The following is a 14,534-nucleotide window of genomic DNA, read 5'->3' as shown; positions in this document are numbered from 1 at the left end:
CTGGTTGAACTCTGACATCCTCATTCCCAATTCTTATAGAGGGAATCCAGAGTTGCTGCCTGGGGCCCCACTCCAGCTCTCAGGCTCTCTCTCCGCTTCCCAAAGGTGGTAACATCTAGAAGTCATCCTTGACCAAATCACCCTGCTTACCTTTCCCCTACCTTCTCAGGCAGATAAGGTCCCTTAGATGAGCAGGAGGTCATTAATTACAATACTTTTTATAAGACAGAAGACAGCCACACAGTGGATAGAACACTGAACTTAGAGTTGGAAAAACCTTAGTTAGCTCATGCCTCAGACACTTAATGACTGTGTTATGCTCGTCTAGCTACTTAATTTGTCTCAGCCTCAGTTCCATCATCTGTAAAATGGATCCAATAATACTAGAACCTACCTTAAAGGATTGTTGTTAGGATCAAATGAGATAATTGTGTAAAGCACTTTGCAAGACTAAAAATGCTACATAAGTGCTAGATGTTATTACTATTTATTATTATTACTATCTGCCCTCCCACTATGTCCTCTGGAAATCTGTCAGGCCAATGCACTTTAAGGATACCGAGGTCTTTATGTTGGCCACACAGTTGATATGCATTGTCTTGCCCAATTAGAATGTGAGCTTCTTGGGACAAGGGAGGGGCTGGCTTTTCTATTTGTATCTCCAGCACTTAGCACAGAGCTTGGCATACAATAAGCACTTGAAAATTAGTTTTCTGTCATTCACTCACCTAGGAACTGTCATTGTTTATAACAGCAGAAGTTTTGTCAATTGAAGCACCAAGCCTAACGATTTAGCGAATAACTCAGTCTTTCCAATCTTAACATACCATAAGTTTAATGTGATCTCTACAAAGCTCCAAGAATGGCCCCTTTTTAGCCCTTATTAATGATAGTAAGACAGAAGCAGATCTGTTGAAATCTTGCTTTAGAAAGATACCCCAGGAATGCATTTAGAAGCCATGCTTGCCTCACATAGCTTTAAGGGGATGAGAATTTGACTCTGGTACAATGAGATATTTGAGCTCCTTCCTCAAGTAATTTCCCCTCCACTTTGTGGTTTTGGGATTCCTTTTTATTGCAGTCAGAGAGCTGAAAGGATACTCAGCTACCAAAGAGCACCAGTGATCATTTCTGCATATTTGTCTATATTTGTTAGGGTCACTCATCCTTTCAACAAATATTTGCTGCGATTGTTGCTGTGGGTGTGTTACAGAGACATAAGACTGTTCATTCCCTTGAGGAGCTCAGATTCAAATAGAAGATCATTAAGATCATAGGAATTAGAGCTGGAAGGGAGCTCTGAGGTTATCTAGTCAGGCCCCTTGGGAGGAATAAGTGGAGAGAGCATGGGAGACAGAAGGAATAGGTAGGAAAAAAACAAGGTGATGCAGGCCATGGACATCAAGAGAGGATTTTCAGAAAGGAGGGAATAGTCCCATGCTGAAGAGAGATCAAAGAGGGTGAGGAAAGAGTATTTTGAAAGACATTCAGGATCTTTAAATATTTTCAGTGGAATGAAGACTCTTCAGTGAGTGTCCAAGAAATGAGATTATGCATATTGGCTAATAATTCAAGAAGTCTGGTGGTGACACTAGTTCAAGAGTTTAAGAGATTCAAAGAAAGCTCATTTTTGTTTTGTTTTGCTTTGCATTACCGTACAGAAGCTACCTTAGACATGATATGGAAGATGCACAAGAGAAAGGGGTTCAGTAAGGGACCAACTTCCTAGAGAAGGTAAGATAAGACAGGCCAGGTCAAGAGCAAAAGTAGAGAGTAAAGAGGTTGGTCTTGAAATGATCAGGCATACATCCACACCCACACCCACTCCTTTTCTTCTAAAACACAGGGGAAGGAGGAGAAGATGGGCAAAGGTACAAAGGCAAATTAAATTGGACAGAAGGGAGATGAGATGCTTTGAAACAAAGAGGAATTGAGCTGAAGGAGTTCAAACCTTGTGGCTCCATCTTTTCAGTAAAATACCAGGCAAGGTCAACTGCTGAGAGCGGGAGTAGTTAGAAATATTTGAGGCAGCTGATCCTAGCAATCCTCTAATCAGTCAAGAAGAAATGGATAAAAGAATATATGTGTGTGCGTGTGTGTATATATATATATATATATATATATATATATATACACACATATATATGTATATATATATATCCACACACATATATACAGATATGTATATGTACACATACACATATATATGTATATATGTTGATATATACAATAGTATATCACACAATAGGATATATGTCATACAATATGATAAAGTGATCATATCTTCATGCCATAGCAATCTTATTTTGTTTCCTGCCCTCTTCACTCTGACCTTGCCATATGGACTCCCTGGAAGAGACAGGAGCAACCACTAAGAAACACATGATGCTGTGCAGACACTACCACCAGCCCTGGCAAGAAGCTATGTTACCTGAAAGATGAAATGAACAGAAGCCAAGACAGCTGGTAGAGGTTCACATCCTGGAGACTAGCTGAAAGTTATTGGAGTTGAGGAACTATTAGAGCAAGCTAATAAAGTCACCAAAGACTTTAACAGGGAACAGAATAAAGAGGAAGTCTATGAGCCATTGTTAATGTCTGAGAGCCAGACTCTGCTATCTAAGTTGATACTTCTGTTTTAAGTTTCTTTTCAGATGATTTTGCATTTTCTAAGTCAGGTAGGACTACTAAACTTCATTCTTTCATTCAACAAGTATCAATATTCAAATATGTACTTATTTGCATGCAATAATTTTCAAAGGAGAGTCCCTGGTGACTTCTGATGGCCAAGGTTCTGTGACTTTTGCAAAGAACATTCTGGGATTGGGAAGGAGGGAAGGAGGAAGGAGGAGTGGCTCAGGCAGAATATTCTCAGAGACTTCCTCATCCCCCTTTGCAGAAGTCCTTGATTCTGGAGAAGAAAAAAAAAGGAGCTCAGCCAGACTCACACATTCAGAACATGCTAAGGACACAGGCATATAGCTCCTTCTTTTACCATTCATAGGAGTGCAGAAATGTCACAATTAAGGCATATATATGCCTGGGTGGGTGGAATGAGAGGTGAGAGGGGCAATGAATGGTGTCTAGCCAAGCCAGCGTACCTAATTTGAAGCTCCCTTCATTGCTTTCTCAAACCAAAAAGCTATTCAACACACAGAAATAAGGACAGGTTCTCCCACAATGAATTAGAGCTTTCCCTCTCTCTGATCTTGGGCAGATTCTTCCTCTCTTTAGACCTCAGTTTCTCTTTCTATTAAATGTAGAGATTGGACTGAATGACCTCTATGGTCCCTTCTGACTCTGCTATTCCATGTGATTCAGTCCAAGCTATACTCATCCTAAGTAAAAAGTGGTGAGGTAATCATTTCATTGGGTGCAAGCCCTAATTTCAGTAGCTATGCATTAGTGAAAGATTCTCAGAGCAAGTATTCTACTTTCCCCAACTGTAGTCTTTGGTTTTGCCTCCATTTTCAAACTCTGCTTCTCTCTCCACTACCACGCAGAGGTACAACCCTTGCCCTCAAGAAGCTCATAATCCTAGTAGAAGGAAGAAAAAAGACATTTTAATATGTTTACATAGATAAAAATAATTTAAATGGGATATATGCATAATAGAGATACCACTAAGGTCATGGTAGAGGATTGTTTTAAGAAAGAAGATTCCTACCAGCTCCAGGCAACAGGGGGAGCTACATCAAGGAGGTGGTATTTGAGCTCAGCTTTGAAAGACTAGTGGCCTCTCAAGGTAGGCCTAGATGAAAAAAACTGCAGTACCTGTTTAGGTGACATTGGGTCCCGGAAGAGCTTTTAGAAGACTATTTTGGAAGAACAATTAGAAACTATCCAGAGAAAGAACTGATAAATGGAAGTATGTATAGAATATGTATGTATATGTATATATGTGTATGTGTATACATGTGTATATGTGTATATATATGTATGTGTATATACGTGTGTGTGTGTGTGTCTAATGGTAGCCATCTCTAGGGTAGAGCAGGGTGGAGGGAAGAAAAAAAAGAAATCTACATGATTTATTATATATATCATACTTTTAGTCTATATTTATTATTTTATTATATATTTATACTTTGTTCTATATTTAAAAGGAATAGCAAATTCTTCATAATAGATTGACAGTTTCATGTACAATCATCTTTTTTATTATACTGTGTTATGGAAATGCTTGTTTTATTCCATAAATAAAAAAAATTTCCTGACTAGAAGTTTTTTTTAATAGTTTATTTTTATTTTTCAATTTATGAGCAATTAAAAATTAATCTGTCCCACCCACCAACAAACGCGCCACTAATTGAACAAATTAAAAAGAAAAAAATGAAAAATAAGACTCTCAATACATAGCTGCATAGTCTGACCCAGGGGTGGGGAACCTGTGGCCTCAAGGTCACATGTGGCCTTCTAGGTCCTCAGATGTGGCCTTTTGCCTGATGTGTTCTGTAAAATTTAGAGGCCGCAGGTTCCCCACCCCTGGCCTGACCAAATAAACTCCCATATTAGCCATATCCAAAAATGTATTTCTTTTTTTTTTGTATTTGAAGTCTGTCACCTCTCTCTTAGAAGATGAGTGGCATGTTTCATCTTTATTTTTTAGACTCATGAAAGATGAAGATTTTAATGTCTTCCAAAGTTGTTTTTACCTACAACGCTAGCATTATATGGTAATTTACAAGATAAATTGTTATCCTTGTTCTGCTCACTACCTTCTGCATCAGTCCATAAAGGTCTTCACAGTCTTCTGAAATTGTTCATTTCATCATTTCTTATGAAACCATAACGTTCTACTGAATGTAGTAGTATAAAAAAATTGTCTCAGTCATTCTCAGTGTTGGTGGCTAAGAGAAGAGTCGCTATATTTTTGTACATATAGGTTGTTTTCCTTTTTCTTCTATTTCTTTGGCCTCAGAAATCTGGTAGATTTGGGTATGAATGGTTTTGTAACCTTTGGGATATAGTTTCGAACTGTTTTCCAAAATGATGGGACCAATTCTCAGCTCTGCAAACAGCATCCTGGGGTATCTCTTTTCCCTCAGCCCCTCTGACATTTGTCATTTACCTCTTGTGTCAACTTTGCCAGACTGATAAACAGCACTATTATCCACCATTTGATACCACCCATAGTTGGTAACCTGCCACTCACTGTATAACTTTTAAAAAACTTACTTTATGTCACGCCTCATTTCACAAGTAAGAAATAACAGTTCCTCTTATTCTGCTATTTGGAGCACCAGTTATAAAACTATTCTTGTTTCCACAGACTGACAAACTATTAGACTATGCAACATTATCTCATCAGCAGCCCGATCCGGAAGGCTGAATTTATGCACTGTGCTATGAACATTTGTGATCTTAGAACTGTGCCAAATACAGATGAGAACTTTTCTGTGTTCTCTCATTAGAGATTGGATTTGATTATTGAATATGAGCTGCTAAGTAATATATACTACCTTAGGAATTAATTACGTCCCTGACTTATTTTTAATTTGGGAGACTTTTGTGTCCATAAAACTAAGAAATTGCATATAGGAAATGTTCAATGTTTTCAGAAACTTTGAACTAGGAAGCTCAGTGGTACAATGGAGAAGACTGTTGAATTTGGAGTAAGAAAGATCTGAATTCAAGACCTACCTCAAAGACTTACTAGCTGTATGATGCTGGGCAAGTCACCTAACTTTTCTCAGCCTCAGTTTTCTTCCTCTGTAAATGGGGATAACAGGAGTACTTACCTCACAGGGTTGTGGTGGGGATCAAATGAGATAACATACATCCAGCACTTTGTAAAACTTTGTAAAACTTTAGGTACTATATAAATACTAGATATTATGCTGAAACTATTATTAATATTATTTTTATGAAAGGGAAAATTATATTTGTAGACAAAATTATTTCACTAAAAAGCATTTAATGAGTCCTTATGCAAAAGCACTGTCCTATTAGATGTTCTGAGATGCAAAAGAAATGGAATATGTGATTTTATACTATAAGTAACTAATAGTCCTTTTATACAGACAATTCAATTCATTGCATACTTGTTAAGTAATCCCTACATGTCTGTGTACTCTTGGTGCTGGGTCTACAAAGACTGCAATCAAACTGCCGCTGCTCTCAATGAGTTTACATTCTACTGGGGAAAAACAACACACACATACTATATTTGAAAAAAAACAGCTTATATAATAGCATTTGAAAAAAGGACATAATATTGGATAAATGCAATCCACTGTATTACCAGGTTATTGTGCTGCATCCTATGAAGCATATGTTTTAAGAGAGTAAAGCAGTTGGTAATGTTAGATTTTAGTCAGCTGAGGCTTTCTAAATTTAATCTAGCTTTAAATTTATCCATGCTTCCTTTTTCCCACATCTGGACTAGAGGAAGACAACGATTAACTTTAGGAAAACTAAATGGAAGAGATTAGAGAAGACAGAAATTAAGAGAGTAAATAATCAGATACAAAGAAACATAAACAGAGGATAGAGGTCACATCCTTAAGACTGAGGACGACTTAACAAAGAAGCACTCTACCTGGTCGTTCACATTTTAAAAGTAATTTACAGTATTTCAGGAGCTCTGGTGGAAAAAGCATACAACAAAAACACAAAACAAACAAACAAAAAGAAACCAAAAGGTTTGAGCAATAATACAAACCAGCAGAAGAAGGGATAAAACACAAAGTGATTACAAGTGTGAGGTTAAGGATATATATTTATGTATGTATGTATATATATATATATATGTATATGTATATATCTATATTACACATACTTATGTAAATCTATGGTGTGTACATTTGTGCATGTGTGTATGTTCAGATACAGCTTTGTACTAGTGCCTGGGCTTCCAAAGCTTTTTGAAGGACCAAACTTTCCAACTTTTTGGATATGCTGTTTTGTCCAGCAGCATTCTGTAATGTGGCACAGGCTGTAAATCACCAATACGTATTACAAATGCATTGTGTATTTATATAGTAAAGTAAATTTCCCTTGTTTATATGAACTAGGAAAACTCTTTGGTTTTTGAAAGAGGATGCTGTGCTTATACAGTGGTAGTGAGCAATAAAACATTTTCCCATTAATAATAATTTCTGAACCATCTTGTTCATAGCTGTCTGAGAGAATGTAATAGGAGAGTATAAGCATTTTTAATTTTACTCTATTCTGGAGAGCAAACTCAAGGACTATTTCTCAGATATCAATTTTTGTCCTTTCTTATTCTTTCTGTATACTTTTAAAAAATTTCCGGCTTTGTTGAATCCAGTTTCAAATACTAGATTGGGAGGACATTGACCTGGGTGCTAGTCCTATTCTGCTATTTAGGTACCTTGGGCATAGGTTACCCTTTCTATACTGTGATGGGTGAAAGATGATAAGACTGAGGAAACAAAGGTTTGAATTTCTGAGAATATTGATTTATTAACCATGCATGTCAATTGCTCAACAAACCGCTACCAGGCCTGGCAGCTTTAACACTGGAACCCAAATACAGGGGGAGACAGATTTTTATATGTTAAAAACAATCAAAAAAGCAATTAACTAGGATACAAAACTAAGTAATCTGATTTCTGATTGGAAGAAAGATTAGGGACTTTCCAAGTTGGCGGGGGAGGGGGGTGGTGGAGGGAGACCAAACAGATACAATTCCTTGAACTCAGAAAAAGAAGTGTTTCATTCCATTATAAGTATCAGTAACAATCAGAGGAACATGGAAACTTACTACCTGATCAGAATGGGGACAGTTTTCAGATAAGACATCCGGGTGCTTTCGATGTCTAGTCACTATAACTTAGGTCCTTAGTCTCTAAGCAATACATAGCAATAGATAAAGGAGGCCCAGCTTCCCAGCCGTGCAGGGCTAGGTTCAAACAATGCAATAAGGGTTCCTTACAATGTCTATAATTGAATAAAGTTTTCTCAGAAGACAGAAATTGAACTAAACCTGCAATTGAATAGAAAGGGAAGTGAGTTAGATCCAGAACTGAGTCATAAGATGGAGTAGGTTTAGTTTACTCAATTGCCACTAGCACTTGGTTTTGTAATCCCCTCAATTCCCTCTGTACCTAAGTATTCTCATACTTTGAAAGGAATAGATGATATCAGATAACATCAAAGATCACTACCAGCTTTAGAATTCCAGAGTTCTAAAGCATTTATTCGGAAGGTCATGTAAACACTATACGAATTAATAAAACTAGCAATCCCTGATGTTCAGAGCTCATAATACTTGGGATTAGATACTTTCATGAAGATTCCTAAAAAGATGTCCAAACTCATCAATATAACCATTCACCAAAGCAAGAAGTAAAGCAAATTCAGTACCAAATCCCTAAATACATATTTCATAGAATCTCAGATTTTGAAAGGGCTTTAGATATTATCTAGTTCAACCCATTCCTGAACACATATCTCTTCTACAACATATTCAACAAGTAGTTATCTTGCCTTTACTTGAAGAAGGCTAGTGTTAAAGGTGCGTCATATTGTTAAGTTTCTAATTCTATTACCATGTATTGAAATCTATTTGGTGACGCTTTAAAAAAGATAAGTAGTTCAGTGGAAGAGACTAGATAAGCATGACCTATAAATAGCCTAGGGCTTGATAAATTCAAGGACAAAAACTTCTGGGAATAGAACCCATCATTGCACAAGAATGGCTGAGAAAACTGGAAAACAATTTGTCATAAAATGGGTAGAGATCCACATCTTACATCTTATGTGTCAGCAAGTTTCAAATGGATATTCACTCTAAATGTAAAATGCCACATCATTTTTTAAAACTAAAGAATAGGAAACAACTTTCAGGTCTATAGATTGATGGTTAGGATAAGAATTCATAGCCAAAAAAGGGATAGTGAACTTCAGAAAAGACAAAATAGACTATTTCAATTATATAAAATTAAAGTTTTTTTTTCGTAAACCAAGTGAATAAAGCTAGAATCAAAAGCAAAAATCCCCCAAATCTTGTATCATAGTTGACATTTCAGATAAATAGATAATTAACATAAAATTATAAGGCCAATATTAATACTCAAATAGATAAGAGTTTATGATATAGATAATTTTTTCCAAAAAAGAATTGCTAATTATAGATAACCATATAAAAATGCCCAAATCCCTAACAATAAGGCTATTTCTTTAAGCATATGCAATATTCAACATCTTACTTCCATTCCCCCAGTCAGTTAGAGGAAAAAAGTAAGTTTCATTCTCTATCCTCTGAAATCAAAATGATTCTTACATTTAATCTGTATTCAGCTATCTTTTAATGTTGTTTATATTTGCATTATTGTAGTCATTTTGTATGTTGCTTTATATAATTTTCATCTGTCAAAAGTTCATGTCTTCTCACATTTATCTGTATTCTTCATATTTGTAATTAATTCTAGCACAAAAAAATTCTTGATGTACGAGGAAGTTTTAGAAGGGGAATGGTACAGGGGATATCATGTCCCTAAGGACATACCAGGAACACCCTTAAAGAAAAGGGATGGTCTCAGACTGTTCAATCAGATACATGCACGGTCTTTGCTCAGTCATAGACATTTCCCTGTTATTCAGCTGTGTCATTAGGCTTAGACTATAATAATGAAGATGATAGCCAGTATTTATTTAACATTTACCATGTGTCAGGCTTTATGCTAAGTGCTTTACAAATATTATCTCGTTTGACCCTCACAACAATCCTGAGAAACAGGAGCTACTATTTTCCCCATTTTATAGATAAGAAACTGAGGCAACCAGAAGTTAAGTGACTTGCCCAGGGTCATACAGTTGGTAAGGCTCAAGTCTTTCTGACTCCAGGCCCAGCATTCTATACACTCCATCATCTCGCTATAAAGTATATAGCTTCAGGAAATAAGACACCATGGAGAAAACACACATCATTTACTTTGTGGGTGGCTTTTCTTTTTTTTCTTTAATATTTTTAGTTTTCAGCATTGATTTCCACAAGATTTTGAATTACAAATTTTCTCCCCATTTCTACCCTCCCCGTCACTCCAAGATGGCATATATTCTGATTGCCCCATTTCCCAGTCAGCCCTCCCTTCCGTCACCCCACTCCCCCCACCCCCTTTTCCCTTACTTTCCTGTAGGGCAAGATAGATTTCTGTGCCCCGTTGCTTGTATATCTTATTTCCCAGTTGCATGTAAAAACAACATTTTTGAACATCTGCTTTTAAAACTGAGTTCCAAATTCTCTCCCCTCTTCCCTCCCCATCCACCCTCCCTAAGAAGGCAAGCAATTCAACATAGGCCACATGTGTATCATTATGCGAAACCCTTCCACAATACTCATGTCACTAAAGACTAACAGTATTTTGCTCCTTCCTATCCTGTCCCCCTTTATTCTATTTTCTCCCTTGACCCTGTACCTTTTTGAAAGTGTTTGCTTTTGATTACCTCTTCCCCCTATGTGCCCTCCCTTCTATTGTCCCCCACTGCTTTTTTATCTCCTTCCTCCTTCTTTCTTGTGGGGTAAGATACCCATTTGAGTGTGTATGTTATTCCCTCCTCAAGTTGAATCCTATGAGAGCAAGATTCACTCATTTCCCCTTACCTGTCCCCTCTTCCCTTCCTACAGAACTGCTTTTTCTTGTCACTTTCATGCGAGATAATTTACCCCATTCTTTCTCTCCCTTTCTCCCTTTCTTGATATATTCCTTTCTCATCTTTCAATTTGATTTTATTTTTTTTAGATATCATCCCTTCATATTCAATTCACCCTGTGCCCTCTGTCTATATATATATATGTGTGTGTGTGTGTGTGTGTGTGTGTGTGTGTGTATGTATATGTACATATACATATGTATATGTGTATATATATATGTATGTATGTATATTCCCTTCAGCTACCCTAATACTGAGAAAGGTGTCATGAATTACTCACATCATCTTACCATGTAGGAATGTAAACAAAACAGCTCAACTTTAGTAAGTCCTTTATAATTTCTCGTTCTTGTTTACCTTTTCATGTTTCCTCTATTCTTCTGTTCGAAAGTCAAATTTTCTATTCAGCTCTGGTCTTTTCACTGAGAAAGCTTGAAAGTCCTCTGTTTTATTGAAAATCCATATTTTCCCTTGGAGCATGATACTCAGTTTTGCTGGGTAGGTGATTCTTGGTTTTAATCCTAGCTCCATTGACCTCTGGAATATCATATTCCAAGCCCTTTGATCCCTTAATGTAGAAGTTGCTAGATGTTGGGGTATCCTGATACTCAAACTCTTTCTTTCTGGCTGCTTGCAGTATTTTCTCCTTGATCTGGGAACTCTGGAATTTGGTGACAATATTCCTAGGAGTTTTCTTTTTGGAATCTTTTTCAGGAGGCAATTGGTAGATTCCTTCAATTTCTATTTTACCCTCTGGCTCTAGAATATCAGGGCAGTTTTCCTTGATGATTTCTTGAAAGATGATATCTAGGCTCTTTTTTTGATCATGGCTTTCAGGTAGTGCAATAATTTTTAAATGATCTCTCCTGGATCTATTTTCCAGGTCAGTGGTTTTTCCAATGAGATATTTCACATTGTCTTCCACCTTTTCATTCCTTTGGTTCTGTTTTATAATATCTTGATTTCTCATAAAGTCTCTAGCTTCCACTTGCTCCAATCTAATTTTTAAGGTAGTATTTTTTTCACTGGTCTTTTGGACCTCCTTTTCCATTTGGCTAATTCTGCCTTTCAAGGCATTCTTCTCCTTATTGGCTTTTTGGAGCTCTTTTTCCATTTGAGTTAGTCTAATTTTTAAGGTGTTATTTTCTACAGTATTTTTTGGGTCTCCTTTAGTACGTCATTGACTTATTTTTCATGGTTTTCTCACATCACTCTCATTTCTCTTACCAATTTTTCCTCTACTTCTCTAACTTGCTTTTCCAAATCCTTTTTGAGCTCTTCCATGGCCTGAGACCAGCTCATGTTTTTCTTGGAGTCATTTCATGTAGGCTCTTTGACTTTGTTGACTTCTTCTGGCTGTATGTTTTAGTCTTCTTTGTCACCAAAGAAAGATTCCGAAGTCTGAGTCTGAATCTGAGTTGGTTTTTGCTGCCTGGCCATGTTCCCAGCCAACTTACTTGACCCTTGAGTTTTTTGTTGGGGTATGACTGCTTGTAGAGTATAGAGTACTTTATCCCAAGTTTGAGGGGCTGCACTGCTGTCTTCAGAGGTGTTTCTACACAGTAAGCTCTGCCACCCCAGTGCTCCTCCTCCCCCAAGAACTACCAACCGTGATCGTGACTCAGATCCAAGCAGACTCTGCACTCCCTCTCTGACCTGCCACTTAATTCCTCCCACCATGTGGGCCTGGGTCCAGAAGCAACTGCAGCTGTAGCTGTGGAAGCAACCTCAGAGCTACACCACCTTGGCCACCCTCCAGGGCAGTGGTCAACCAAGAACTCCTTTCACTCTGTCCCAGCAGCTTTTCCCACTAACCTTCTCTGTTGTCTTTGGATTTTGTGGGTTGAGAAGTCTGGTAACTGCCACAGCTCACTGATTCAGGGTGCTAGGGCCTGTTCCACCTGGCTCCCGGTCTGGCTGGTCCCAGGGCAGCCCACTCTGGGCTCTGCTCCTCTCTGCTCCCAGTTCCATGCATGATAGACCTTACCCAGTGACCATCCAGGCTGTCCTGGGCTGAAGCCTTGCTTCCCTCTGCTATTTCGTGGATTCTAAGTTCTAGAATTTTTTCAGAGCCATTTTTATAGGTGTTTGGAGGGACCTGGGGGAGAGCATTAGACAAGTCCCTGCTTTCCAGCTACCATCTTGGCCATGGATGGCTTTTCTGAGAGGGATGGTAGACTAGCAGAGGACAAAGATGCAGATGTTAATCATGCCCAGGTCATCGACACAACAGGAGCCATGCTTCTCTATTGCACACCAAAGTCTTAGCTGAATTTTTCTTGCGTTTTTTTCCTTATACATAATCAATCGACAACAGTAGAGTTTCCTTTAATAAGCTAGCCTTGCTCCCCTTCCTTAAGTATTCTGGATGAATGCATCTTTGGGATAAGCAGAAACATTGGCGTACTTACCTGATAAAAATGACACTTCTGTCTCATGCCCAGTACTCTTAATGCAGACAGGGAAGCTAACAAGGTAGGCTGTCTACTTCAGAAAGAGGAAATTTCATTCAGGTCATTTTATGAGCATACTGGGCCTAGAAGGATGGGCCATTTAGCTAGAGCCCAGGTGGCTGTGAGTAGGGCAATCTTCCCTTAATCATGAGTGGTAAATTTGGGCCAATGACAAAAACTAGACTACTTCCTCAGCAACCAGAAAACTTATAAAAAACATAACTGTTTTGGACTGTGGGTAGAAATAGCATAAATTGGGAAGTGGAACTAGGTATAACAAAATATGGATTTAGAGGGAGAGGTGTTGTTGTTCAGTCGTTTCAGTTGTGTCCAACTCTTGGCAAAGATACTAGAGTGTTTTGCCATTTCCTTCTCCAGCTCATTTTACAGATAAGGAACTGAGGCAAACAGTGTTAAGTGACTTGCCCAACTAGTAAATGTCTGAGGTCACATTTGAACTCAGGAAGATGAGTCTTTTTGTCTCCAGACCCAGCACTCTATCCACTCTTCCCCTTTTTCTACTTGTAATATGTGCATAATAACTAGCTGTCAGGTTGTCTTGAAGATAAAATGAAATATCCTAAATGAAAGAACTTTAAAAACTACAAAATGCTGTATCACTATGTGGTGTTTTTTTCGTAAATGAGTGAATCTAACTGTAACCAACTACATCGAGGAGTCTGGATGATTTTTAAGTATTGTAAAAGGGTTTGCACAGAATTTCCCTGCCTACTTCTGGCTTGACCCACTTTGTCTGTTAGTTCAGTGCTCAGATGCTTTAGAGATGCTAAAGCTGCTGAATGTTTCTGGCTAGTCACCTATAACAGTCTTAAGGGTGTCTGGTGTTTGGAGGATAATAAAAAAAAACCCTCATTAGCCACTGACTAGGAAAAGCTACTGACACAGTGAATTTTTAAAAGGAATTGGTCCATCCCCAGTAGGTTCTTCTCTTCCAGGCTTCAAATGACAAGGTCAATTTGACTCTTACCCTGGAAGAGTGGAAGGATAAGGTGGGCATTCTTCCTCTCAACCCTGAAAGAAATGCTCATATCTATCATGTGGCAGCAAGAGAAGTTTCTCAACGAGGCGAGCTGAGCCTGGGCCTTGGGTTCCCGGGACAGCTCAATTTTGTGTTTCCTTTCTTTAGCACAGATGAGTGAATAGTGATCCCAGGAAGCAATTTTGTTGGCTCAAGAGGTTTGGAAACTCTGGTTTTCTTGATCAGAGGTGACTACTGGCAAGAGACAACTGTTTCAGACAGGTTACCACAGGCAGGGGGAGGAATCAAGCCCCCTAGCCAGGCTAACCAAAATTTAGGGATAACACAATAACAAGGTAAAATGTTACCTTGCCTGTTTGTCCATTCCACAAATTGCTTTGTGTTGTGTTCTGATGTCTAGGACTCAACATCCTAGAAAAGGATAACAACCATTATAAATTACCTATTGCTTAAGTCTCTTG

The sequence above is a fragment of the Trichosurus vulpecula genome, chromosome 2 (genome assembly GCF_011100635.1).
Source record: "Trichosurus vulpecula isolate mTriVul1 chromosome 2, mTriVul1.pri, whole genome shotgun sequence".
Taxonomy (NCBI): Eukaryota; Metazoa; Chordata; class Mammalia; order Diprotodontia; family Phalangeridae; genus Trichosurus; species Trichosurus vulpecula.
This window is presented reverse-complemented; position numbering follows the sequence as displayed.